Source organism: Numida meleagris, chromosome 3, assembly GCF_002078875.1.
Source record: "Numida meleagris isolate 19003 breed g44 Domestic line chromosome 3, NumMel1.0, whole genome shotgun sequence".
Classification (NCBI taxonomy): Eukaryota; Metazoa; Chordata; class Aves; order Galliformes; family Numididae; genus Numida; species Numida meleagris.
In genome coordinates this window covers 107954786-107970763 of record NC_034411.1, presented here as the reverse complement: position 1 = coordinate 107970763, position 15978 = coordinate 107954786, and the positions used below count along the sequence as shown (strand labels likewise).

General features: G+C 43.2%; 1 protein-coding gene across 1 annotated transcript in view; it reads left to right on the top strand.

The window, feature by feature from the left end:
• XKR6 (XK related 6) overlaps positions 1 to 15978 on the top strand; it is a gene marked incomplete at its 5' end in the record, with an annotated part of 189336 nt that extends 173358 nt beyond the window's left edge. Inside the window, one exon of the mRNA XM_021392026.1 lies at positions 1 to 15978. This exon is cut by the window's left edge and continues 25630 nt beyond it.

The window sequence follows — 15978 nt, the reverse complement described above, 5'->3', positions numbered from 1 at the left end:
TTTCTCAATGGCTCTGTGGCTGGGCATTAGGATGTGGCCAGGCTTACGTGCTGGAGAGATCTAGAGCATGTGCTGCAGCTGGTTTTGGAGGTTAAGGGACTGCCACTGGAAAAAGGTTTGGGGCCGGGCACCATTTTGTTTTTATAGATACAGTCAACATGGCCTTTGCCAGATGCTGGTTAAATGGTGCAACAAGCTATGGTGTGATAGCCAAGTGGAGGTAATACTACCTTAGACCAGACTAGACCTACAACCAAGTCTGTGCTTAATGAGAGAGACAAGGTTTGAGGGAGAGATCCTATCTTTACTAGAAATATATATTTTATTATTAAAACTCCTCCCCCTTTAAAACATGCCTCTTGTATTACCTTAAACTATGCCAGCTACCAAAACACATCTAGGATGTCTTTAGAAGTGCTTTCCAATGGATTTTGTCTCAGTATTGTCATTCCAGTGTTAACGAACTTTTGTGGCCCTTTTGGTCCTGCACCCTTTTCATATCCCAGAGTACATACCAAAGCAAGAGACTTCATCTTTGCAAGGTGCCAAAGGTTGCTTATTATGTCCAAAAATACCATCCCTGCTTTCCGTGTGAGCTGAGGGGATCAGTACGTTCCTGGAAGAGCCCAGAATTTTTTGCTCCATGCCTTTCTTTTGTTGTCCTGCCAACAGAGCCTCAAGGACAGCATATGGCCTTGTTACACTTGTTTTTTTTTCTTGGGGAAAAAAAAAAATAAAGACACCAGAGTACCACATGAGTTTTAATAGTGTAAAACGAGCTGTATTTAAGTCTATTTCCCTCAGACAAACAAGAGATTTCTGCAGAATTCATCAGTTTTATAGCTGGCTGCATGTTCCTGCAGTAACTCCTTATTTTCCAGGCTTGAGGAACGATCACTTCCCCCCATTCCCAGACTGATTTAAAATATTATTCCCTCCTAAAATAATTCCCTCAGCTCTGATGCTTACTAGCAACTCAGCCCTGGGCTTCCTCAAAATTCATAGCCAGGAGCACTGAAAGAATTTGCATCAAGTGGCCCATTTCCCTCAATGTTGGATCATATAAAGTACAAGGAGGAGATTTTTGCCTGTGGCAGAGTTTACGTAAGCAGTGAGAACACATCTCTGTTAGCCTGTAGTATGTCTTGACTTAAAAGCTTGCCCTTAACAGACAGGTGGAACATCAGCATCTTGAAGATCCCCCTTTTATTGTGCTGAAGCAGTTGGCAGTTTCAGGACATACTTTTTTTTAGGACCATTTTGCTGGGCTTGGTTTTCAGAGCAGTGCGAAGAGTTACAGCTGTGCAGGCAGAGTGGGTGAATGTAGAAATGTGCTAAAACCCATGCTACAAGGTGGAATCCAGGGCAGAGAAACCTCAGATCTACAAAGGTCCTATGAAATTCATCTCTTCATGACACCTTCCTCTGCAGTTTCTGGAGAGACTTTCACAGATTGAGGACTAGCAGTGGATCAGAGGCTCTTCTCCCCTTAATCCTCCCAGGGAAGAGGTGAAGTTGGAGTTGTTCTGCACTGTGAGCCCTGGGGAAGTTTTTGTCACATCAGCTTGGGTTAGGAGTTCACAGATTCAGTGGAACAAATGGCTGCCCAGCTCTTTGGATCACTAGTATTTGTTCACTCCACTCGGTCCTTTGTTCAGCACATTGGGTGCTTTTGCATTACTACTTTTTTTCCTGTACATTGAAAACTTTTTTTTTTTGGAGGAAAAAAATGCATTTGCCTCTTCTGATACCATGACACAACCAGCCTTCGTACAAGACAGACCCATTTCAAATGGAGACTGCCAGTCTGTTCTAGGTAGTCCAAACAGCAGACACCTCCCCAGCACTATACTGGAGCAGCAGAGTTCTTTTCTCAGGACCAGAATTGCCTGATTTGCATGAAGATCAGCTGAAATGAATCTGGTATTAAAAGCTAAGCCAAACAGCATCAGTTTTCAAAACGGAGAATTTCAACCAGTGCAGGAAAGAGAGGTTGGCATCAGTGAGAAATACAGATGAATGTGGACGGCATTAGTACAATTCCCACTGCAGTGCTAATGTACTTTAGTACTCTGACACATCCCTTCAGTTATGACTTACCCTTCATCAAACTGTTCAGCTGAAATCACCTATGGACCTGTTGCTTAGAGCCCACTGTGGTTACAGCCTTCCTGGTGGGACATTGGGCCATGGAACAAAAATTCTTTATGCTGTGTGATGAAGCTGTTTCTGGATTATTTCACGGACCCTCCCGTGTCTTACGAAGTTCTCACCAAATCCATTTTTTCCCAGTATAGGTGAGAAAAATGAAATACTATTTTAAGTCTTTTCCCACAGCTCCTGAAGATGGTCATGTTGTCCTCCCTCTGCAGTTGTCTGTATGTTTGCTTTGCATTAGGAAAACAAGAAGACTATGGCCAAGGCATTTCTTTTGTTCTTCTGCTCTGCTGTTCCTTCCATCTGGTAGCACTGCCTTTTCTATCCTGCTTGCTCTGAGATACATTTGATTCCCTTTAAAAAAGGACCGTGTCTTCGAAGAGACTCTGCTCAGTTCTCATTTGATGTCATCTGAAAAGCAGGGTTTAATGACTAGTTATTTTCATGTTGAAGGACTACACCTGCAATATATTTAGCTGCTTGAGGAGTTGCAGGAGAAGGTACGTTCTTCAAATCTGTGAGCTTTAGCAGCCAGAAGTTGTGTCCTGGCTGTGTTATCACAGCAGGATCTCAGGTAAGCTGGTTTTATAGGCACTGTGGAGGGTACCATGAGAATACCTGGCCATTTTAGTTCTTTGGTAATTTGTCTTAGCAGCAATGATGCAAACTGTTAGCACATAGCTTATTTGCTGTTCTTTATTAAGGTATGTTTGGTCTCTCCATCTCCACAATAGTTATTCAGCTTTCTGTACCTTGAGCACATGAGGCAAGATGTTGGTATTCAGTCATTCTCCCACAGTAATTTTATTTTTTCCCTTTTCTCTTTAGCAAGGACTGAGAAAATCTCCCACAAAGCTTCAGTGGGAATCTCTGGAGTTCACAGGTTTTCACTGAGTCTCCATTAGAAATAGGATCTCCTCCACGTAAGTGATTCTCGGTCCTTTCTGTTTGTTTTATAATGTCCTGACTGCTCTGGGAGGAAAACAATGCGAAAAATGGATCACTTTGCACTCTTATTTGCACAATAGAGCTTTCAGACAATCTAGTTTTCATCTTCTGCCCAATTCAGAGTTTCAGTGGAGAAGTGTCATCTGATGAAACTCTAGAAGTCACTTTCAGTCCTGATCTTCTATCTGGACTTCATTATACTTGTGAATCTAAATCACAGAATCATAGAATGGTTTAAATAAGTTTGTGACACGTGGTAGAACAGCTTTAAAGAACGAAAATGAACTTGTCTGTGGGGCAACGTGAGGTTCTTCAGCACTTCTTCCAGATTTTTACTGCAACACATAAAAACAGTTCAAAGGTTTGAATTGTGATGTCTGCTACCTTAAAATTTAAGAGGAAATCTTTCAGTGTACCCACCTCTCCTACATGAAACTGACATCCTTTTGTGATCATTTGTCCTCATCTTCAAAAGAGGTTTTAGTGGAATAACATCAAATATCCAAGGCTGAGACGTTCCCTGTGTTCCTTAAAGCACAGATCTTGCAGATGTCTTTGTGGATGTCTTGGCTGGAACCAGGATGCTGAGAGCTGCTTCAGCAGGCGGTGTCCTTGCACGACCCAATGAACAAGATATATTCATTTCACAAAACCATTGCCTAAGATGAAAATCAAAGGCTGCATGCAGGTGACCAACCTTGTAGACTGTTTTCCAGGTATTTTTAGGTGAGAGGAACTGTTCTGAGAGCTGCTTTGGAAAAGAAACTGAGTTTTTTGGCATGAAATGAAGGAACAAAGAAGAGAGCTGTTACTCCAAGATGGACATGTAACCTCAAGGTGGAACAGGACAACACTGAAATGTGTCTGTACTTTGGAAAACCCAAAACTTAACAAATTTTTAAGAGCTGGTAAGATTCACTTTATCTGACCAAGGTAACTAAAAAGTTAACTCTCCAAATTTAAGCTTGTGTTGCTCAATTTCCTTTTTGTTTCTTGGAGAATACTTCTAGCAGAGACAGCTAAAAAAAGATGTATTGGTCTCTGGAAATACCATTTTTCTTTCCACTGACTACAAAAGGAGCCAAGGGTGATTCTTGCAGTGCAATGTTGTTATAGGAGGCCATTTTCACTCATCGTGAAGAAAATTCTTCTCTGTACGAATGGGGCAAAGTTCCTGCTGGCTGTCTTCTATCCATCATTCATCAGAGGAGTTCAGACATTGACATCCAAGGGGCAAAATCACCATACGAGGCAGAGGTCTTCACCATTTCCTAGAATGACGAAGCCTCTCCTTCTCAGTGAGCATCATAGTCTCGTGTCCCAAGGCTTTATGTAGTCTACTTCTAAGCAATTAGCCTGATCAGATTTTGACCACTTCTTTTGGGAACCCATGCTTTTAAGTATTTGAATACTTTCCGATCAAGCAATAAAAAAAAGTCTCCATGGACTTTTCAGCCTTTTTGGGTTAGGCTTGCCATTCACAGTCTTGCTGTTGCTTGGAATTTGGGAGGAGCACTGCTGTTTCTTTTTGCAAGGCTTTTTGTGGGTGTTTTTTTTTTTTTTTTTTTTGGCAGAATTTCCTTTCATTTTTTAAACTTCTTTTTGCTTTAGAATAATGATCAAGGCTAAATAAGTGCCTCTTGGAGTGAAGACTGAGCAGCACACCTTGCACATGCTTTGCCTTCATACTTTGGCAGCTTTTTCTGATGATCGATCACACATTGAGAGAAATGCCTCATTTAATTAAAGCCCCCAAGCAAAGGAGCACTGTGGTGGGAGTATGTCTCATCCTTAAACCTTCCACCTGTATAGGCATTATTCCTGACCAGGGATTTTATCAAGTTTCTTACTTTTCTAAGAGCCAGATCGATACAGGCTCTCACAGTGCTTGGTAGATTTCATCAGCAATGGCAGACTCTTTTCAAGAAGAAAGTAGCTTTTCAATAAGAAGGTAACCAACATGTGCATGACCTCCTCAGAAGGGTTAGGAATAGTTTGAAGTGCCAGGAAAGAGACACAGGGATGGAAGACCTTTGAAAAATTATTTGGCTTTATCTCCTACTGAGCTCGTAATGTTCTTTAGCCTCCGGCTGGAACTTCGTTTAGCTGAGGATTGCAGATGTAATTTTCAAAATATGAGTGTTTTTTCCTTTTTATATAAAATGTACCCTCTGAGTAATTCTGCAGCCTTTCCCACCTGACAATACTATAACTAACCTCACCATTAGGAGCAGGGAGAAAACTTGAAGGAAGGATTAATCCTATTCAGCTTTCACTCCCTAAAAATTGAAGTGCCTTGCCTAACCTCTTTAGATCTTCTTCCTCTACCATCAGCAGAAGGAGACAGGCACGCTTGAAGAGGAATTCAACCCACGTATCTCACACCACTTCTTCACATCTAACTGGAAGTGAGATGGAATTCATCCTATTTGTGAGTAAGGGCAACGTGAAATGGAAATCACAGAATCAAGCACTAAATAAATCCTTCAAATGCTGCTCAAAGCTTGCATTTTAGTTGGTTACAAAGTCACTGGACACCTCTTCTTGGAGCTACGATTTCACCTGCAGCCTGAGAACTTCCTGACCATTTTCTGATTTCTATGTTTTCTTGTTGAGATAAGTCTAGTTGGTTATAAACTAGGATCAATGTGCTTGATTAAATCAGCGAGTTTTTACTGTTTCTGTTATGCTTCTACTATTTTAAAGCTTGTTTGGGTCAGAAATGCCAAAGCTGCTAAACGCTGCTAAACATAGGTAGAATTAAATATAGAGTTGTAATTGAAAACAACTGCAGAGCTATGGCTAGAACATCCTCCAGTTCCATTTCTTTCTCTTGTAAATCACTTGTTCTCCTTTCAACGCCAAACACAGGTGTGTGCATAAACCAAGCTGGTGTGCAACACTGGACACCTTTGTTCAGCAAACAGTGCAGGGACAATGATTTGGAATAGGAGAATAATCTTTCAGGAAGGTGTGTGATCTCTTGTGGATTTTGGCTTCAGTAGTTGTTGGTTAGATGTCGAACCTGGTCCTCTTTGTGATAAGCAGTGTAAGTGGCTGGATGCTCTAGTGCAGTGTAGCTGTCAAGATATCCCCACTGCAGTCCACAGGAAAAGGCTGGTACTTCTGAGAAGTGATCCATCTTATATCTGTCTTAGGATGGAAGGAGGGATCCTTGGCAACCCCATTCACATTTAACTTTTGGCTGGCCAAATATCCATGCAGTGAAAATAGTAAGACCTTATCATCTATTCGGTGGAATTTCAGCGGTGCTTCCTGCTCACCCTTTAAAATGATTCTTCCAACTTTAACCATTCCTGATACATGGAAATGACCATTTGCTTGAGAGAACGTCTTGGCACTTTGATCTAGTCCTGATTTCACCCTGAGTTTTGTTGGCTTTTTTTGCTTGATTGGTTTGGTTTAATAGGCAACACTTCATCTCGCCCTCCTGATAGTCGGGGATGGAGGGACTTGTCTCACCTAATCTTAAATCAGTGGAAGCAGCTTCTTCACCTGAACTTGTAGTCTATACTTTTACTACAGCACTGTCAGACTGTGAGGCATCGCATTTGGTCACCTCCATGACGGGAAGAAGAATCACACTTCAGAAGAGGCCGTTTCTGTCTGTTGATTGCAAAACGGGCAGAGTTTAACATCAGGTTGTGGATGGTAAATATCTGACCAGCAGCCAGGTGGCAGGATGGCCGTCTCTGATCTTCAGACTCCTTGCATTATGTTGTTTCACTCTGCCCTGCCATGTCTGGTGGGGCTTGGTAACCTCTGCCAGTGGTCCACACCAGCCACTGAATGCTTCCCCAGGGGCTTAGCCTTCAGTATTTGTGTAGACAAATTAGAGAACATTGCTTAAATACTGCAGAGGAAGAAAACTTGTTAGCAGGGATTTGTTTTGAGAGGAAGCCAGGAGAATTATCTGTATTTTTCAACAGGGATGAAGGAGCTGTAGGGTCTTCTGCTGTATCCATTACATCATATGTGTGTGTCTAGGGCATGTGTACAGGCAGAAACAAATGTGCGTGGACAGGGAAGATTTACATTGGCAGTGCACTACAGCGATGGTTCCTCTCCAAGTGCTGGGATGGTTTGTTCTCCTTTCAGAGTGGAATCTGTGGGATCTCAGTTGCATGCATCCAACCCATGAAGACAGGGCAGTCCATTGCACTGGTGTAATTCTGGGTTATCGGCACTGAATTAATGTGTTGGTTTCGCCCCAGGGATGTCCTGAGTTGCATCCTTTGTGGTAGGAAGGGTAGGAGTGGAGCATCTTCCTTGAGCTAGTCCCTCATAGTGGGATATTGCCAGGGCCGCAGTCATTTGCATCTCACCTTAAAATTACTCAAAGGGAAAAGCCCCTTCCACGTATATCTGTGGCTTGGAATCACGGGGCCGGCACGGATGATCCTGCTGCAGGGAACCCATCCACACAAAACGTAGATCGATCCTAACGTCACTTTTAAATGCACATCCTCAGATCCCAGCTGTGGGAGGTGGAACAGCAGTCTGCCTGGCCAGAGGCAGCGGGGTGAGAGCCCAACCCCTGCGAGCCCCGTGGAGCTCAGTGGGGTCGCAGAATGCCGTGACTCAAACACACAGTCATGTCCCTCATCAAACGGTTTTTATGTTTGACTTGTCGGGATTTCGACAAACGTTTCATGCTTTTATTAAGGCAAAAGTACGTGCTTGTGAAATTGTGAAATTGATGTGTTCTTTTGTATCTGTTTAAAAAAAATAATAATAATGATGATGTATTTAAAGCTAAAGAGCCGTTATTGTGCGGGGTTTTCTCTCAAACTGGTGCATACACTTTACATCAGGGACCTACTATACATAACAAAAATCAGTGATTCAGTTACTGTAAAACCAGATACACACCTTTTACTGTAATAATAACTTTTAAAACCTTGCACTGTAATGGTTGCTATTAAAAACAAACAATCAAAAAAAAAAAAAACCTACAAAAAAAAAAAAAACAACTTGTCAGAATGATTTTGTATCTTTTGATTATCTCTGAAATTTTAGCATTTTTGTATACTTACCATGTCAACTACAGCATCCTCCACGGTTCGTTCCCGGGTTCTGTTTCCTTTCTGTCTCACAAAACACGCGCATTGCTACAGGATGTGGACGGGCAGGGTATGGCCATGGGAACCGCGTAGGTCACCCCAAGCTCTTGTCAGAAAGATGCACCCAAACAAGCCGAGCAGGAGGGAAAGCCAAGAGCCCAAGCCCTTCTGCTGGTGTCAGATCCCCTCAGCAGTTCCAGCTGCTCCGAGTGTTCGACCAACAGAACCAGGGAGCGACATCCGAGCCGCTCCTTTATGCCGGCGTTGCTCTGGTTGCCTTGGCTGCCCAGCTCCATCACACAGCAATGCGTTGCGAGTAGGTAGGAAATCCCAACCAACGAGATAACTTTGCAATCGCTGCGTTTGTTGATTTATTATTATTATTTTAATTTTTTTTTATTTTTTTTTTAGTAAGCTGTATTTGGAATCAGACAGCATGGTGTTGCAATCCTTTCTATTTTTAAATACTGATACATTCTGTGTGTGAAGTCTTGTTTCCTAGCTAAGAGAACCTTAAATGTGGAGCTGAGTTTGAACCGTTTATTTTCCTTGTTGTACTGTGATTTGGGAATTATTTTGATATAATCCTTTAATTTGGTAGATTTCCCACACCTTCTCCCTCCTTCCTATCATCACTTCATATTTTTTACAAAAGAAAAAAAAACAAACAAACAAAGGAACAAATAATCTTTTTTTCTCTCTTTAGGCTGTGTAATGTTGTGTTGTCCAGATTCTGTATAAAAATATGTATATGATGTATCTGATATTTGGCAGCGAACGGCTGCAACTTTAACCAATATAATTAACAAAGAAATGCATAATGTTGGTGTTTTAAAAAGTAAAAAAAAAAAAAAAAACCTAGTTAAGATGTTTGTGTAAACTTGCATGGTTTAAAATGTACTTAGTGCATTGAGAAATGTTGTTAGGGTCCTAAGTGAAAGGCTGGTTTACTTTTTGATTCTAATGGTGATTGGTTTGTTGATCAGAATATCCCCTATACTGTATGTCTTAGTTTATTTAGCATATTTATTTATTTTTTTCTCAAGATCTAGCATAGTGTATCTATCTATATGTAATACTGTTCCTTAAAACCAGGTTGTGGAAACTGCGTTTCGTCCGGCAAAATGATGTTTTGCATCACGGTTGTGATTCAGTTGCATTCCATTTAATTTGCTGTGAAGTCCAGGTTTGACTTTCCACTGGGATCTCTCTTGCCAGTGGGGAGATGCTCACGGCCGGGCTGCCAGACCCTGGGACAAGGCTGAGCTGAGGGGCTGGCTCCTGTCCCACACCAGGACATCAACGTCAGGCCCGGTGGTCCCGGATAATGGTGGGGTACAAGGGCAGGATTTGGTCCCTCCATGGCGAGTGAAAGTTGGGTTTTTCCTCTCGGCAGCACGTGTTTTATCAGGATCACAGCAGGCGTCCCTGGGGTTTCTCCCAGCTCTCCATTGGATGATTATGGCTTTTTAGCAGCATCGCTGAAACAACCGCGGTGAAGTGGGGACGATGAGCCCATGAGGAACATAACGAAGCTGTTCAGCAATAAGCTCCCTACTTCTAGAAGCACAAACCCACCGTGTTCCAGAGGAGCTCGTTTGGAGCCCAGCCCTGCAGGTGTGGGAAGCATACAGGCAAAGGACGTGGTTCCTTTTCACCAGGCTTCTCGCTGTTTTGCTCTAGGCTTTGCTTCTGCTGAACTGCCAGAAAGGGAACATTTACAAGTGACACCACCGACACCATCAAAGCTGCAGAGCCCATGAACAGCTCCTGGGACTGACCTCCCTGCTCAGGTCAACGCGGAGATGTTTGTGTTTCTAATACCTGACAAACCTCCAGTGGCCTTTCCCCAAGGTAACGCAGAGCTAGATATATAGAGCTACCAATTTTCTTAGTGCTCTTCAACCCCGAGAATCTCAAAGGGCTTTTCCATCAGGACACGATGTGACTCGTGCTGCCTGTCCGTGGCAGAGCACTGTTATCACAGCCACCTCTGGGGTGACCTCGCTCCGTGTCTGCCTGCTCGTGGCATCATCAGAATGTGACCGTCTGGTGCAAGAAGTGTGGGTTGCACCTTGGGGGAACCTAGCGAAGTGCACATCAAGAGCAATTGGACTCATTGCTTTTTCCCTTTCTGAGCAGTTCCTCTCTTTTTGTCCATCCTCCCAGGGCTGGGCAGTGAGATGTCCAGGTTACTTAAAAATCTGCAGTTTGCTTTCCCCAGCCTTTTCTTTCCTAAAACCTTATTAAATAGTCCTTTTGCACAGGAGAATAGGGAACAAGAATCTGCCTCTCTGCTCCAGAAACAGGACAACTCCAGCCTCCTCTTTCCTCCTTTACGCAAAGCTACGGGATGAATAATTTCTTCTCGATCTTCTCTGATCTCCACCGCTTCTTTTAAACCATGGTTGTACTCTGATTTTGCTGCTTGATGGTCTAACTGGTTTTCATCTGGAAATAAACAACCAGCCCAACTTAGGCACTGGCAGGAATCCTCACCTGGTGTGCAGTTCCATGCCCTGTCCTGCAGCCACATCATAGAGCATGATGGATGTGGCCTCAACACTGGCAACAGATCTGGAGATTTGTTGCAGGATCAGCTGCATCTGTGTAAAGCTGCTTGTGGTGGGCATCTCCCCAGCTCATCAAGCAGAAGCAATCTGCTTCTCTTCTTACTTTTCCCCATACCCAGGGTTTTTGCAGGAAACCAGTGCCCAAGTGTGGTTCTCTGGCGAGGAGGAAATCACCTGGTGGATGTTTCACGGCATGGTGCTCAATGGATTTTTTCTCTTCAAGGATCCAATCAGTCTGGTGTCCTATGTCTTTACATAGAAAAGTTTCTGCTGAAATCAAGTTTTGCTTTCTAAGGCTGCAAGACCTGTTACTTCAGATCCTCCAAGGGTGTATGTGGAGCATCCTCTGATAAAGGACGTCAGTAGTCAGTTCCTTGAAGTAGCCTTTTCTGGTCATTAGGATTTTGCTTCTACAGATCTGACCTTCTCTGTCTTCAGTGTCAATGGAAAAAGGGTCTGTTCCCTCTAAGGAAAGACCTTAGTCGTTGGAAGTCTGCTCATGTCTTTTGGAAGAATGCTCATGTGATGTAACCTCACCTCACCTCTGTTTGCCTCTGCTTGGCTCCACGTGCACTGGGGGAAGCTAGCTTTTTGAGCAGCATTCCACAGACAGCCTCTAATGGTCAATTTCTCCCCCCTTTCTCAAGGCTGGCATTCAAATGTTTTAATCTGAGCAATTAGCCATACAGCTGGTGTAAATTATCAGAGTCCTACTGAGATAACTGGAGCCATTCTGCCACACACCAGCCAAGGGCATGGCACAGCTCTCCACCAGCTGCCAGAGAGATCTGCATCTCCTCGGTGCCACCAAGCCTTGCTCTGCTTGATGGGAGCATGTTCTGGGGTTAGACAAAAGCTCTCTTCAAAAGCATTGCAGTGGTTTACAAGCTGAGTACAGTGCTTTGCTCATTCTCTAGCCTCATCAGCAATCCATTAGAAACATCTCTGTACAGACAGACTTTCCCCTTCCCTTCTCTAAGAAGAACGAGGCACATAAATAGCTTTAATTTCCATCCTTGAAACCATGTAAAGTTAAAAAAAAATATAATAATAAAGCAAAACCCAAACCTTATGCCCTGAAATTATTCTGCAAAGCCCAGGTGAGGCTGAGACTTTGCAGGCCAGAGCTATGGTTTTATGCAGGACTTTACAAGACTGTTTAATTTCCAACGCAATAAAGAATAACCAACTTATTGTAGCAAACCTTGTGCCAGGTGCTATCTCCCAAAACCTTCTGCATCAGACAGTCTGCCCTGTATTCTCTCTGCCTAGGGACACTTTGCAGAATTTTGGAAGGGAAAATGCCCCTTTTGCCTCTTCACAAGCAAGGTAGGGTTGCAAAAGGGGAAAACTGGATGGCTTTAAGTGTGTCTTTTTCCTTTTTCTTTCTCTCTTCCTTTTATTTTTATTTTCTTCCTTCTTTCTCCCCATCTCCTCTTTTTCTCTGCCCCTTTCCCTTCCTCTCTCTCCCATCTCTCTCTGTTTTTTTCTCTCTTACTCTCCTTCTCCTTTCCTTCTTTCTTGTGACCTAAGGAGTAGCCTCACTGGAAACCATTGGATCTGCAAAAGCGAATCCCATTGGTCTTTCCATCAGAGTTTCCATGTTGATTTGAGGAGCGGCCCACGGATACCCCTTTGGAGCTCTTTCTGTTGTGCTTTTGTTCATGTTCTTTGACTTGGTTTCTGACATTTCTGACCTCTTCTGGATTATCTCTTTCCTTGCTCTCATGCTCAGTGTCCTCCTTTGACCTTTAACAAGCCAAACTTAAACTAGGAAAATGGGTGTTCATTCTTTCTGCTGTCTCACGAGCTCATCGGTCATTGTTTCTCACCTTCCAGCAGACGTGTCTTCTTTCTCACAGAGGAAATGCTACTCAGAGCAAGAGACTGGTGTTGAGGATCCCAGGATCCTCATCTTAGCTTTTCCTTTCGCTTGCTCTCTACTTCTTCTATGTGTGCCTCAATTTACCCACCCAGGTATAATAATATCTACCTCACAGGGGTGTTGTGAGGCTCTGTTCTTGAGATCCTTGTCTGGAAGGTGGAGGAGAAATGATCCCGTTCATGCACTATTTCATTGGCATTCCGTGACCAAATATTTTCTTAAACCATCAGTGCTGGCAGGAGTAACATGACACAAGTTTTATTCCTTGCTTTTATCTGTTGCCAAGGTTTGGGCCATTCACAGAAGCTCCACAAAGGCAAAGCTGGACATGGCACATGGAGGAGATCAGCATGATAAGGGAAGTTCTGCTCTTGTACCTCTTCTTCCTCCCTTGGCTGAAAATCACATTATTGCCCTGCTGTCCCAACCTTCCAACAACCCTGTAATTAATCTCTTCACCACTGAAAACTCTTTCTGGACTGTAGAATTTCACTGGAGACACTGAAAGTCGTGCAAGTGCATGTTTGGGCTGTATGTTAGATTGCCAGCACTTTTGGTGACACAGTTCAGGCTGTCCTACAGCACCATGGCAATGCCCAGGGAAATGTTTGCCAGTTGATATTTGTAAGGGTGTGCAGAGAAAACTCCTTTTTAAATAATTCCTTTGCTCTGCTAGGTGTTTAGCACCTTGATGCACAGAGATAACTCTGCTTGACCATACATACTTCAGTCAGAGGATTCAGGCTCTAGCGTGAATGATTCATGACATTAATCCCAGCAACTGGCAGAGGAAGGGAGAAAAATGTCACCTTCCTACCCTACCCCATAGTCAGCAGATGCTGTTCCATCCAGCTTTGTCTTAAACAGCATGAATGGCAAACAGAATGAAAACCATTCTGCCCAAGTACGGGAATTTCTGCTGCTTCCTTCAAGAAAGAACTCATTGAGACAGCCTTTTGGATGCTGACAGAAGATGGGATTGGGCTGCAAAATGGTAAAATAAAAATAAATGTGCACATGATCCTCCCAGAGAAGGAAAAGAAGCCCACAGCAATCATTCTTGTGCACCACATGCATCTGGTTAAGGGAGAGCAGCAGGATGGTTTGCCTTCTTTCATCCACAGGGATACAGGAGCAGCTTGGAGAGGGTCCCCCTTACTGGAAAGCAGCACTCAGAGAACTTCTGCTGCCTTTGCCTTTGGAAACCGTGCTGTCAACTCTGTAATACAGACAGGGAAAGCTTTAGCTGAAGTGAATCATGTTTTCTGCACTGATGGAGCTGAATAGGAAAGAGTGGGTCCATCCCCTAAGAATTTTTATGAGTTTGCTTTTTCCAAATGACATGGAAACATCAAGGCTATCAGCAAACAGAAAACAAAAATAGGCAAAATGATGGCTATGCTGATTGAAAGCAGATTGTATCCTACTTTTTTTTTTTTAATTGATTATCCTGCATTTTGGAATGCTAAGTGAAAAAGCCTGAATGAAGGTGTTAAAACCTCAAAGAGCCTCGAGTCATATCCTTCATTTCCCCATGGCCGTGGTATTTTTCAAGAGGAAACATCCTGAAACTTGCATTTTCTAAGATGTTTTAACTGTGAGATGCTGACTTTTTGAGGAGGGGGAAAACAAGTTTTCAAAACAAATCACATCCCCTTGACCCTCTATCCTACATGGCACAAACTCTACAACCTTTTCCCTCTTGGAAGTGAGATTGGCTTCACTACAGGAGCCCTGTGCCTGCAGCGCTGTTTGGAGCATCACAAGTCATTCCACTTAGATGGGAATGACCAGAAACTCAATACAACTTGGTCCCATAGAGCCTACAGAGCATCAAGGAAAGCTGGCACTGTCTTGGATCCCACCTGCCCTTCCATTGAGCCAATGTGAGGCTGTTCTTCCTTTCTGAGGTGGTAGAGTCTTCTACAGCCTTGCAAACCACCAAACAAAGAGAAGCCACTCTTCCGTCTGAGCAGTTTGACTTGTTGGCAGCAGTACACCCACGGGAGCTGCTCCAGGCACTGAGTTTTATCTAGAGATTGGCAGGAAGGTTCTTGTTCATTTAATTTTTCATGTAACTGTGTTTTTTTTCCCCTTTTTGGTGAAACTTGAGTTGTTCCTGGAATACTGAGCTTTGGGAAAAGCCACCATCATCCATGCTCCCACGTCCTGCCCCACATGGCAGCCTGTCTATTGCCCCAGGATGATAAGCACACGGGAGAGGTTAGAGGGACCATAACAGCCCACGGCTATGGCAACAAGAAGAAATAAGCACACTGTTGAAACTAAAGCACACAAACAAACCTGCTCCATGATCCTGATAAAATCCGCTGCCCGGGAGTGAATTCCCCATGGCCTCTTCTCAGAGGTCCCGAGCCCACACTCACATCCCCTCCTCCCTTTCTGCTCTGCAATTTCACATTGAGACATCATCCCCTTCTCCCAGGCCAGGCTCGCACCGCGGCGTTTTGCTCTGTGCAGCTCTTGCATTCACCACAAATGACAACGGCGTCTCTGCAGAAGGCCCCCGAGTGCCAAGATGCGACTTTCCTCTACAAAAACCCCTAGGATACAAAGGGGAGCCTGAAATAATGAGTTGTGCCAGCAAACAGGTCCAGGAGCTCTGTGTTAGGTGTGGACCTTTGCTGGGGTAGCTGATGAGGTGGATTATACCCGCAAATGTCCTTTGGTAGAGCTGGCCAACACGCCCCAAATGCTTTGCTTCAGATCTGGACTCATGCACTTGCCTCTTCCCCGTCCCATTTGTACACTTTGGTTTCCGAGCTGTTTTTTGCACTGTCAGGAATTTTTTAAACCGTGTTAATTGTAGTCAGCTGCATAATGTTTGTTAGGCCTCTCCACCAAGCTCTTTAAATGAAAGTCAGTGGCTGTCTTCCCTTGGACAATAATGAATGTATATATCGTAAGTGCAGACTATACAGAAAAGTGGCTAAGTCAAGGATCAGAGGGTTTTGTAAAGCCTGTTTATTTTTTTAAATAAGTTTGAGCATTTATATTTTACCACCATTTACGTGGTTTTGGGGAACCCAGATTGTGTCAAGATCTCATGCCAAAACAAGCCAAAAGTTGTTTGATTTCAACCTTTTCTTCCATGAACCATATTTTAAATGATACTTTAAATGTCATTTTAAATGTTTTATTGAAACATGTACTGATGAAAAAAAAAAAACACAAAAAACAAAATGTCATCTTGACAAAAGATTTATACATGAATCAGAAAGTATTTATTTCAATTTTGTACCTTTCCATTTTAATACATTATAATGTATTGACTCAACTGAGATAATATAAACAGTTCATTTTAATAACA